Below are 12100 nucleotides of genomic sequence, written 5' to 3' on the forward strand. Positions count from 1 at the left end.
TGAGTCGAGTGCCTTAACTAATACTTTGCGTTAGAAGCTGTTTGTGTAGTTTTGAAAGTTCTTAAATGACACTTAATATATATAGCTGATGGAAAATATTAAATATTTTTTGAGTGACTCCTTCGCATGGTACACTCAAGTTATTCTTATACCTCGGTAGTTAGAAAAAAGGATTATTTGCGTAAGTTACGTTCATAACAGTTCAAATACTATTACGACATCTTTCTGAATTACCTTATCTTATTTAAGTTATTAAAGTAGGAATTATTTTGATTATGTACTGAAATAAGGATTTAAAGGCATTTGGGGCTTTTAGCCACGCTTATTAATATATGATATCATTTATTAGATAGTTATATAAATAATAAAAATGTTTGGCACTTGGAGATCCCCCAACAACAGGTATAATTGACAATAAAGTGTATTATACAAAGCTACTAAATCAGTTAAATTAGATTTTACAAGCGAAGAAGTGGCAGCTTTAATATTCCAAGTTGCTATGTAATTACACATGTTACCTTAGTTTATACACTCTTGGTCACAATGTTTGCATACTGTTCCATATTGATGCTATTGTCTACATGAATGGAGTAGTTATTGAGTAAATGCCCGAGTAGAAACATAAAATATAGCGTATGGTCAGACAACCATGTACGAGCTGTTATTCTGGTCTGTTTGGTATAAAAGGATGTGCTTTTGGTATAATCGTTTTCGAAGCAGATCAACACTTTGTTCAGACAATTTCACTGTACTTGGTGTAGAGTCATGCCTCGTCATGTGCCAGAAGTTATAGCGTGTCAAATTGTTAGACTTTCCAGAAATGGTATGAAGCAAACGGACATTGCCAGAACAGTTACAGTTAGCGTATTGTATTGCATCTAGAAACGTGAAACGTTATCGAACTATAGGAAACGCCAAGGTTGGAAGAAGTCTTGCAACACCTTACAACAGGAATGGCATGTAAGCATTCATTTCAGGATATTCAGAAGAACAGTGAATAATAGACTGACCATACAATGCTATTTTGCAGGAAGAATTATCTGTAAACCGATATTAATCAGAATTCACCGTGCTACTTGGGCAAGATAGCACGTCAACCTACAGTTAAGACACGTAATATTCTCAGGTGAGTTCTGTTTCCGGCTTGTTAAAGCTAATGGTAGGATTTGTGTCCATCGTTTGCATAGAGAAGAGATGAGGGAAGACTGTCTATCCCACAGAGAACACATAGGAGGTGGTGCAGTACATGTTTGGGCAGCTATTCACCACAGTGGAAAAACTGTTATTCATATCTTCTAGGGATACGTCAATAGTGCCTCCTACAGGCATCACACGTAGACGATATTTCTGCCATATATTAGGGTAAGGTTTGGCAGTATCTTGGTGTTCCAGAATGACAATGCTAGTACCCACAGTGCGCATATTGTTCAGGATTATCTCGATCAGTAGGACGTTACAAGGTTGCCATGGCCAGTAATATCTCCAGATTGTAACTCCATTGGGAACTGTTGGGCAGAACTAACCCGGAAAATTGCTTTACACGACCCTAAACCAACTACTCTGGCTGAGTTGCAGCGTCTTCCAGTGAAAAGGTGGAATGAAATCAGGGCGGATTACATCAATAACCCCACTGATAGCATGCCATGTCGCCTTGTGGACGTTATTAGAGTACGAAATGGACCAACCAACAAATTAATGTTTAATGTGAAATGATATAAGGCTACAGACGCTATTCATAATAATTTGATGTTATAGTTTGTTTTTATATATGTTTTTGGTAAGGTTTTTGTTGAGATAGGCGAAATGCTGAACTATACATCTTTCTCTACGTATCTCAAGAACTTTGTTTTAATTTTCTAATAAATCATACATGGTGTCCTTAGAACTTGTCTCGTAATACAAATTACATATGTAGATGTTTAATACAACATGCATTTCTCATTTTGACAACGCTAAGTGTATTTGTATTCCGTTATGATAATAATTACCTTATTTGCTACAAAATATGCAAACATCTTAGCCAAGACTGTATTATACACTTTATTAGATACGTAAACGCGTAATCATTTTGCTTATTCTCACCGCACGATTGAAGGTAGGTAAACACTGTTTTCCTTGGAAAAAATTACACTTACAGTAAATTACATGTAAAACATCTTCAGAAATTAAGTTTTTGTAAAACTTCAAGTAAAATAACCAATTCTGTTAGTACGTCTGAACAAGTAATAAATTATTACTCTTTTTCACTCTAATATCACGCAAAATATTTCTTATCATTCTTATCTCTATGCTTTGAGTTTAACATAAATAATTTATGAAAGCTAGGGTTACTTCAGTACGTTTTCTAAGTAACAGTTACCTAAGAATGCATTTTGCCTCCTGGTACATCAGCGTCTATTGCAATCTGCTATATAATTCAACCGAGGAATCTCGATCACAAGTAGGAATAGAATGACTGACAACTTTCACCCTTCCATTCTCCTTGATGGCCTCCTACAGGAGGCATTGTTCGAGTGATACGAGTCGATAGCTAGAAGATTGCATACGTATGTTCATCGCCCCGCAATGACGTTGCAAACGCTGCATTTTGCTATGTGAAATTATATATTGGGGCAGATGAAACTGACACGTGAGATGAAGTCAATAAATCGTGATGTTTTCCACACCACATTGTGGTTGTGTAAACATTATACTGCTAGAGAAATTTACTTAGTTTCTTCCTCATTCTGATGGTCACAGATATTAAACTACATTAACTTCGAGGTAAATGTGTTTAACATACAAATACATTTTTGCTGAAATGCTCAAGCTCAAAAATTATCCATAAGATAGAGTCCGATATACTATACATATGTTCATATAAATAGTGTTGAAACAATCACATTTACCATGATTAGCAGGAAAAAGTAAGTATTTATTCAGAGTATAGTATAGCAAGCGAAATTAATATATATATATATATATTTGATAGTGAAAGTACATGTAAATATTATGCTCATTATTATAGTTTTAGACGCTATTTTCGAACAATGATGGCGAGATGCCGTACAGTGTACTAGGTCATAAAAGGTACTGAGGTTTCGGCTTTGTCAATATGACAGTGTAGTAACACTGCTAACCTAGAAATCATTCACATTACTGAGCTCTTTATAAGAACTGTGTTTCAGGTCCCGTGTGTTACCCTTGGAGCTACTTCCTGCATTGACGATCATGACCAGTCTGGTAGCCATGGTTACGTGTTACTGAATGGACCGATACAACGGTTCCCATAGTAAAAATCTGTGAAAAACGGTGAGGTGATGTACGAATAAAAACAAGTATAATAGGTAAAGTACTGTTATAAAAAAGTGACAAAACTTTGTCAATAAATGTGTTATTAAAACATATTAAGTTAATAATTTAAATATATTTCGGTAAGTTTTTAGAATAGTTTAGTTTAAATTCACCGGTGTTGGATGTCTTGCATTATCATTTGAAATTGTATTTTATCATATAAAGAACATGTATTCCTTGTATGTAATGCATCTATCTCTTTTAAAAGTACGGCAGTTTTAAGAATCAGAACAAATGTTATTTCGTCATTCTTATTCACTTATCACATGTTCTTAATTGTGTGCTCATCCAAGAGTCGTAGGATCGAATCCTGTCAGGGAATGTGCTCGCCCTTTCAACTGTGGGAGCGTTATAATGTGACGGTCAATAGCACTATTGTTGGTAAAGAGTAATTCCAGAGTTGGCGGGGGTGGTGATAACTATCTGTCTTCTCTTTTGTTTATCACTTCGAAACTAGGAACGGTTAGCGCGTATAGCCCTGGAATAGATTTGTGCAAAATTCAACAAGCAAGCAGTGTGTTCACATTGACTGCATAATTTAATGAAAGACTTTAACTAGTACGATAAAGTTTAAAACAAAGCAAGCTAATAGTATGAAAAGGGTTTTAATATTCTTTTGAGAATCTATAATTATGCTTAGCATACGAATAAAACAATTTTATAGGCAAATCTAGCAACAGCGTTGCCTGACGTTATTTATACATCTAAATTGAAGTAATTACATTATTTCGTCTCTAGAGAGCATGTTTTAGACTTTTTGTTTTATAATTTTCGTTCAAAGTTGCACAAAAACTATCTGTGCATAGACATCTCTAATTTTTAACTGATAAACTAGAGGGAAGGAAGTTAGCCAACAGCACCCACCGCTAACTTCTAGACTGCTTTTGTATGAGCAAATGGTGAGATTGGCATGTCACTCTTGCAGTGGCCCCAGAGGGCATTATTTCGGAAAGGGGGCGCAAACCATGAACCTTGGATTCACAGTCTGAGCACACCAGACATATTTCATTATTATAGCAAGAATATTTTGAGATTTTGTATTTATCTATCTGTCCCTCGGTGTGTCAGCGGTGATTTTCTGTACTTACAACCTTTCAATTCGAAGTTAGATTCCCGCGTAGCCCAGTGTGACTTTGCTTTAAAACAAACACATTTATCTATCTACCTTAATGTTTTGTGTGCCTCATGATTTGTCTGATTAGATATCCTTATAAACAAAATGTCTTTTCAAAGTTTTCACACAAAAAAACAACGACAACAACAATAACGAGAAAAGTTATTCTTGGAAAAAAAAAGGTGTAAAACAGCTTCTATATTCACACCAGCAGAGCACGTCTTCCCGAGCCCGTGTGATAACGCACATTTGGCCAAAATCCTTTCATCAATCATTTTTTGTGTTTGGGCTCTAGAGGTGTTCTCTATTGTAACTCGTGTTGAATCTGCAACGACAAAAAAAAATCAAAACGTAAAAGTAATGCACGAAACCAAAAAAAAAATAAAATAAAACGGGTATATTACAAAACGAATACATATATTTTTGAGAAACTCTGATGGTGAATTCGTATACTTTTTTATCGTTCTTCTAATTAAATAACTTGATTTAATGATTATCAAGTTTTATCATTTTCAAGCATAAGAATTTATTTATATTCCAACATAACTATAAGACTTGTGACTTTATATTCTTATGACGTGATATTAGCCCAGAGATATTGAAATAACCACATATTTTTATTTTTCCAAGTAATTTTTATGAATCGATAACATTTAAGTGACGAGATTGCAATTAGAAGTTTTTATACACTTGGAAGCGACAGATAGAAGCAATATAGGTAATTAGCGTATAGCCCGTCAAAAAATGATGGGACAAGTACTATCACTCCCCACCCATAACCTCATATTTCATAGCTAACTGAAATAAATAAATTTCGTGAAAACAAGCATAACCAAAAAAAAGGCAGAAAAGTGCATTCGAGGCAGTCAAACGTCAGCAAATTCCTTTGTGAGCCAATCCAAATTAAAATCGTTCACGAAATGAATTCGTGGCATATTCATACAATAATTATTATTAAAAATCGGGGGCCAGGTGGTTAGGACGCTCAACTCGCAATCTGAGGGTCGCAGGTTCGAATCCCTGTCCCACCAAACATGCTTGCCCTTTCAGCCGTGGGGCATTATAATGTGATGGTCAAGCCCACTATTCGTTGGTAAAAGAGTAGCCCAAAAGTTGGCTGTGGGTGGTGATGACTAGCTGCCTTCCCTCTAGTCTTACACTGCTAAATTATGGACGGCTAGCGCAGATAGCCCTCGTGTAGCTTTGCGCGAAATTCAAAGACAAACAAACAGTAAAAATCAGTTAGATTAACAACTTCTAATATATAGAAAAGCCAGTGCGTTTTGGTAACACTACGTTCCAACAATGGCTTTTATGTTGCTTTAGAAACAAATGTATAACCTATTATTGTTGTTATTTTCTGTACTGAATGTATATAAAATGAAATGTATAGAAAACAAAACTGGAAAAATATTTGTTTATTTCTTAATTAGATTCTCCGTTGATTAAAGAAGTTTTTTTTATTAAAACGTTGGTGATATAATAGAAAATAGCTTAATTCAAAAACGAAATTTTTACTTTCATGATAAATTTTATGCACTTGGCTCTAGGCTAGGCGATCCCACACTACGTCTTTACTTTAGGCTTATTATACCAACATCAACTGCACTCATAAGGTTTCACGGCCCCCTTGCACCCACGTCACTAAAATCGTAATGGGCAGACAGTAATCAAACTATTCTATCTGGATAAATGCATTTTGGCTTTTATGACTCCTCGTATTTCGAGAAATCAAGCGTGACGTGAAAAATACTGGCTTTTATATAGTTAGATATTCAAAAAATGAATCGATTTCTTTAAGGATAACCAAGTATTCGTGTTAGATAAAAGCTGAATAATGTGTAGACATGATGTACCATTTAATTTGAATGTGTGTTTCTCAGTCATAATATCAAGTTTCATTATCATATACACTGCAAAAAACAATTAAAGGGTAAATGAAATATTAATATTAGAATTATCGCACTTCATAACTGTTGTTATAAAATGATATCAATGATTTCATTGTTTTTCAAATCAAGAATTGCATAATCAGTCATGGCTATTCAGCCTGTATTATACATATAGTTTTGTCACAAGATCATGACTCATTGGTCGTTTGGAGTGTGTCACGGGTCTTAATATTCGCCAAACTGTTCGTGAAATATGGCTTGTCATTAAACAACGAATATGAATGTCTCACTAGTGCGGAGAGCCGTGACTGGTCTTGTACTGTTCAGATGCATGAGAAAACGCATGCCAGATTTGATCGTGCATCTGGACAGTACAGACTACTATCTTCATGCACAAAATAATTATACGATAGTTATCTACCAAATCTGGCTCTCATAATTGTAAGGTACCTGCTCCGAAACTCAATCTTATGATCGTAGCCACAATGGGACAAAATGGTACTGTACAAACAGTTAAAATAAACATCAAAAGGTAGACCTGTATGTTAGATGTCCAATCATGTGCGTTCTACTTGCGGATTCTACAACAGCACCAACATGTCATGTATACCAAATATATGTAAATCAATATTAGTTTTACAAATGACCCTCGTTTAATCCTCCAGTAAAGTAACAAGGAAAATAGAAATTCATTTGGAAAGAACTTGGAATCAGATCCAACTTCATTTTAATACAAAAACCTTTAATTGTTATTTACATAGTAAGAATTCAACTTATGGTCATGAAACTGTAATACGCAAAAATAAATATTTTAGGATATTTCGTATTAACCATGATAATATATAATTTGGTTGGTTTTATGCAAACTGAGAAAATAATTTAAATGTATAAAAATCTAAAACCTGTTTTCCAAGTCCTAAACTCTGTTCTATTTACTCAAATAACTGAGCATGTTGATTTCTAGTTCATATTGTTTTGTTTTGAACACAGTGTTATCGAATAATTAAAAGGTTGAACACAGTGTTATTGAATAATTAAAAGGTTGAACACAGTGTTATTGAATAATTAAAAGGTTGAACACAGTGTTATAGAATAATTAAAAGGTTGAACACAGTGTTATTGAATAATTAAAAGGTACTTATTTACCTTTAAAACTGTTATTGAAGGAGTACTACCAGATATGTTAACACTTACGAATGATGTGTTTTACACCAGGAAAATCTAATGGTAGGTTTCCAGTTAAAAAATTAAAATGCTTTATTTGCGGCAAGATTGTTATGGCCCACGGTTCTTTAAACATTTTTAAATTACATTTTAACCTGTTCCAAAAATAAGCGAATGGATTAACAAAAACCGTGAACTATTTGAGTTCTAAGAGATGTTTTTTGTGTATAAACTAAAATAAGTTCTAAGAGATGTTTTTGTGTAAAGACTAAAATACGCTAAAATGTTCTTTGTTTTTCTTCCAGTAATGCATTTCTTTCTTGTCATCTCTGAACTGCTTAAACATCATATCTAATAATGAATTTGAAAAGTAATATTTCATTATTTCCCGAAAATTTGAAGATTTAGTGATTATACCAGAAAAAAAGAATTTAACATTTTATCAAACCAAAAAAGCGATAAAACTTTCCAACTTCAACAAAAGATAAGTCCTCCTTCGTGTCCCCCATTTTAGACATTGTTTTCAAGATTAGTATTTTCCATATGCGTAATTGCATTAAGGTTTCGTTTTGTACGATTGCTCCAGTAGATCAGCACTAAGTTGACGGACTTGTAATGCTAAAAATCTATGGTTTGATTTTCTGTAGTGGACATAGTACAGAGAGCTCATTGTGTAGCTTTGCACTAAGAAAACAACAAATGTTTTAGGATTGACTTTTCCATAAACTACTTATATTAGAGTGTTCTACAATTCGACTAGTGTGATGTCTAAGGGCTACAAAGTTTGTGATGTAATTCCCCATCTTCTGTTTTAGTGAGAATTGTTCCAAAAAAAAACAATAACATAAACATTTAACAACTATGTTTTATTACTGTTTTAAAACCGATTCCAAGCTGATTTTATGACAGGAAGTGTTCTTTTCCTCTAAGCTTTGATTTAAAGTATAAATTGACCACATGGAAATGTCACTTTCCATTGTCAGATATAAAAACAATGTAGACGCATTCTTTAATCATAAGCTATAAATGACGGAATACACATCTTTATACCTTTTTCTATTAAGTATACTTCATAGAAAATTCAACAGTCACGAATTATGTAAATATGTAAATTATGTTTAATTTATGTAAACATCCAGACGTAGGAATGCTGGAGTTTTATTTGGTAACAATTCAGTTGTAATAATACTATCTACCTAAGCTGAAAATTGAAGAAACTACATAACTTCTCTCCGAGGTTTATATATATAAATGTAATTAGAATATTACCATAAAAAGCATTTTTTATAAGATGCACTAATTTCTGTTGCAAAAAAACGACTCAAATATTACAGTTTTGCAGTGCTACACTTTCAGTGTTTTTTTTATTTTAACATTTTTATCATTTGACACTGTAATTTTTTTAAATGAAAACTAGTACGAATTTAGACAAGAAAGCTTTAAGTACGTCAAAGAGATTTAAATTGTCTTTGGCTACTCATTTAAACAACACGTTGTTTGCATAATTTGGGCATAAGCCAAACTTTATCATAGTCAAATCCTGTTCTGCACAAGGCGTACAACGTAGTCTTTTAAAGATATATATATAATGGGCAAACAAACACACACAAACAAACAAACATACCTTATTGCATTGTCCAATAAAATTATATCTACTTATTTATCTATTTATTCTTACCTAATCATGCTTAATTATTTTACCTAACTACAATAAGTACGGCATTGAATAAACTCATTAGAAATGTAATTTTTCATACTTAGTCATATTAAAAATATGTTGTTCCTTTCGATTACAGTAACCCTACCGTTTATAAGACAGGTTTAATTTTCTAGTACATGTATATATATATATATATATAATTCGTAAGCCTCATTGAATTGAAAGTTCACAGAGAACCATCACGCTTGAAACCATATAGTTTTACTTCAAGCCTTAGATTGGACAGCACTTCTCCGAATACTATGTAATGGCCTGTAAAATTATTAGTTTTATACAAGTAACATGGCACGGTTATTTGCCATTAAAAATATCTTTGTTGATAAGAATGTTGCAGTAAAATGTTTCGTATTGGAACCTATAGTTTTAGAGTAGCACCTAAGAAAACTTGCCTTTGTCTGCACGTGAATTCTGCACTTGCCTCTGAAAGCATGCTGCATTAAAAATTCAATATATCTGGACCGTAACTACCTCTTCGCACGTGTCTTGTCGTTTTAGTATTATTGGTTTCGTGTTGAGAATGGGTTGATGGTACCTTCTATACACTGTTTTAGTGACTACAAGTCTACAAGCTGCTGAACTAAAGGTCTAGCGTTGTTTTACCAAAGCAAATGGTTAGATGCCTTAGGTAAATACAGGGTACACATTTTATTTTTTCGTAAGAACGTATCGTTTACAAAATTGATAGATTGACAGAAATACATTCCGCCGTTGTAGAACTTTTTAAAAACTATTTTGTGTGTTTTAAACTTAGTTTGTCTATGAACATTCTATTTTTGAATATTCCTCTTTAAATTCCGTAGTCATTACTTAAAAATATGACTTTTTTAGGCTAAAGAAATTTCAAAGAAATTGTAATATATAGAAAGGAGGCGGCGAAAAAGAGAGAACGTTGAAAAGTTAAGCTCTTATAGATTTTTGAAAGTTATTTCGTATTAATACTATAATTTGTAATAATTTAAGTTAAATAACACAAGAATAACTAGATATAGTAAGTTTGGTAAATAAAAGTAAGACGATCAAAGTTTTAACTTGGAGTTTAGTGGTGTAAAATTTACTACAACATTAAAATTGGCTTAGTACGTGTAAAGGTATTTTAGGCGTAGTTATATTTCAACTTACTGATAAGTCGTAGATTTAAAAACCAGTTTATTGTCTCTTGGTGTTTTAAGGATTAACTTGTTTACTTGAACTTAGATCAATTAGTTTAAATTCAGCCTATAGTTATAGGTAGGTTATAATATAAATCAGGCTAAATACATTTAATTATTAATATTAGCATTATGTATACATCAAAGACTTCTATTAAAGTTCTGTTTCTAAGTTTTATATAGTTAAAGATAAACTTTATTACTTTAGTATCAAGAAAAACTAGTAATAAAATAATAATGATATAATTGGTTTTTAAACGTTAGGCTTAGCAGTAAAAGTGTTGACAACAGGCTATTGTTATTTGGTATTGAGTATTTGTTTTCAGGCTATAAGTATAAGTATAAATACAATTGTTAAGACTAGTGTAAGAGTTAAGCGTTCACAGTTTGTTAGGTGTGATGGGTACAATGAATTGGTTTTATTTGGAAACTCGGGACCGGCATGGACTTTTAAGGAAGCTAGTAATGAAGTTGTTCAATTTTTATGTAGAGTTTGTAGGTTTGAGGAAAAGGTTAAGGCTATCAATTACTGTAGAGGCATTAGATAAAGAGAAGTGTAGACTGTAAATGACAGCAGGATTTCAAGAGAAGCTTAAGTTTTTACATGCAAAGAATACATCAATTAACAATGACTTTCAGGAAGTTAGAAAGAGTACTGAAAGCAGTGAATTTAATTGTAATGAGCCTATTCTATTGAGCAACAAATTTCAGCCCTTGGCTTCTGCAGACGAGGAACTATTGGAGGGAAGGAAAACAGAAGGGTCAGACAAGGATGTGTACGATAAGGAGGTTATAGTTATAAGTGATTCCTATAACTGTTTTGGAAAGTGTTCAAGATGGCTTTCTTTGCCAATTAGTCAAGAAACCTACTAGAAACAATGCTATTTTACATTTATTGTTAAATTCAAATATAGAAATGATCGAGAGGGTGGAAATTGGGAAATATCTGGGTGCAAGTGATCATTGCTTTATTAGGTTCAATGTTTTGCTGCATATGGAGATAATGAATTATGATATTTCGATTACAAATTTCAAAAAAGTAAATTTTGAAGGAATGTGACATGAATTATCTGTTGTGAATTGAGCAGCTGAGTTATTTAGAGACACTGAACGGATATGAAATATTTTTTTTAAATAATTTTTTAAATATTCAAGGTAAACCTGTTCCTTATAGAAAAAAAAGGTAGCTGCAAGTAAAAACTAGATTGGCTTACAAAGAGTATAAGAGATAAAATTAAAGAAAAACATCATACATTTAAGAAATTTAAATTGACTGGTATGACAGGAGATTTAGAAGATCAAACACATTGGTGAAACAGCAAATTAGGACATCGAAAAGGATGTATGAGAAAAGGTTGGCTGAAAATGTAAAAATTAATTCTATAAATACATTAATGGTAAACAAAATGTTAGGATAGAAGTAGGACTCTTGAGGGATGATAAAGGAAGACTCATATCTGATGATTATCAGTTGGCTGGGTTATCAAATTTTGCTTTTTCTTCAGTTTTTAATAGGAAGTTTAAAGAACGATAAGGCTCCTGGGCCAGATAATATTTCCCCAACGGTTTTGAAGGAAGTTAAAGATTGGATATGTGGACCACTTGCTACTATTTTTGTCAGTTCTTGAAGAGGGGGCAGGTACCAGAGGATTGGAAGTTAACTAATGTAACTTCTCTTTTCAAGAGAGGTGATAAAAATTGTCCCAGTAATAATAGATCCATTAGTCTG

This window comes from Limulus polyphemus, unplaced genomic scaffold, assembly GCF_000517525.1.
Source record: "Limulus polyphemus unplaced genomic scaffold, Limulus_polyphemus-2.1.2 Scaffold112, whole genome shotgun sequence".
In the NCBI taxonomy this organism is placed as follows: domain Eukaryota; kingdom Metazoa; phylum Arthropoda; class Merostomata; order Xiphosura; family Limulidae; genus Limulus; species Limulus polyphemus.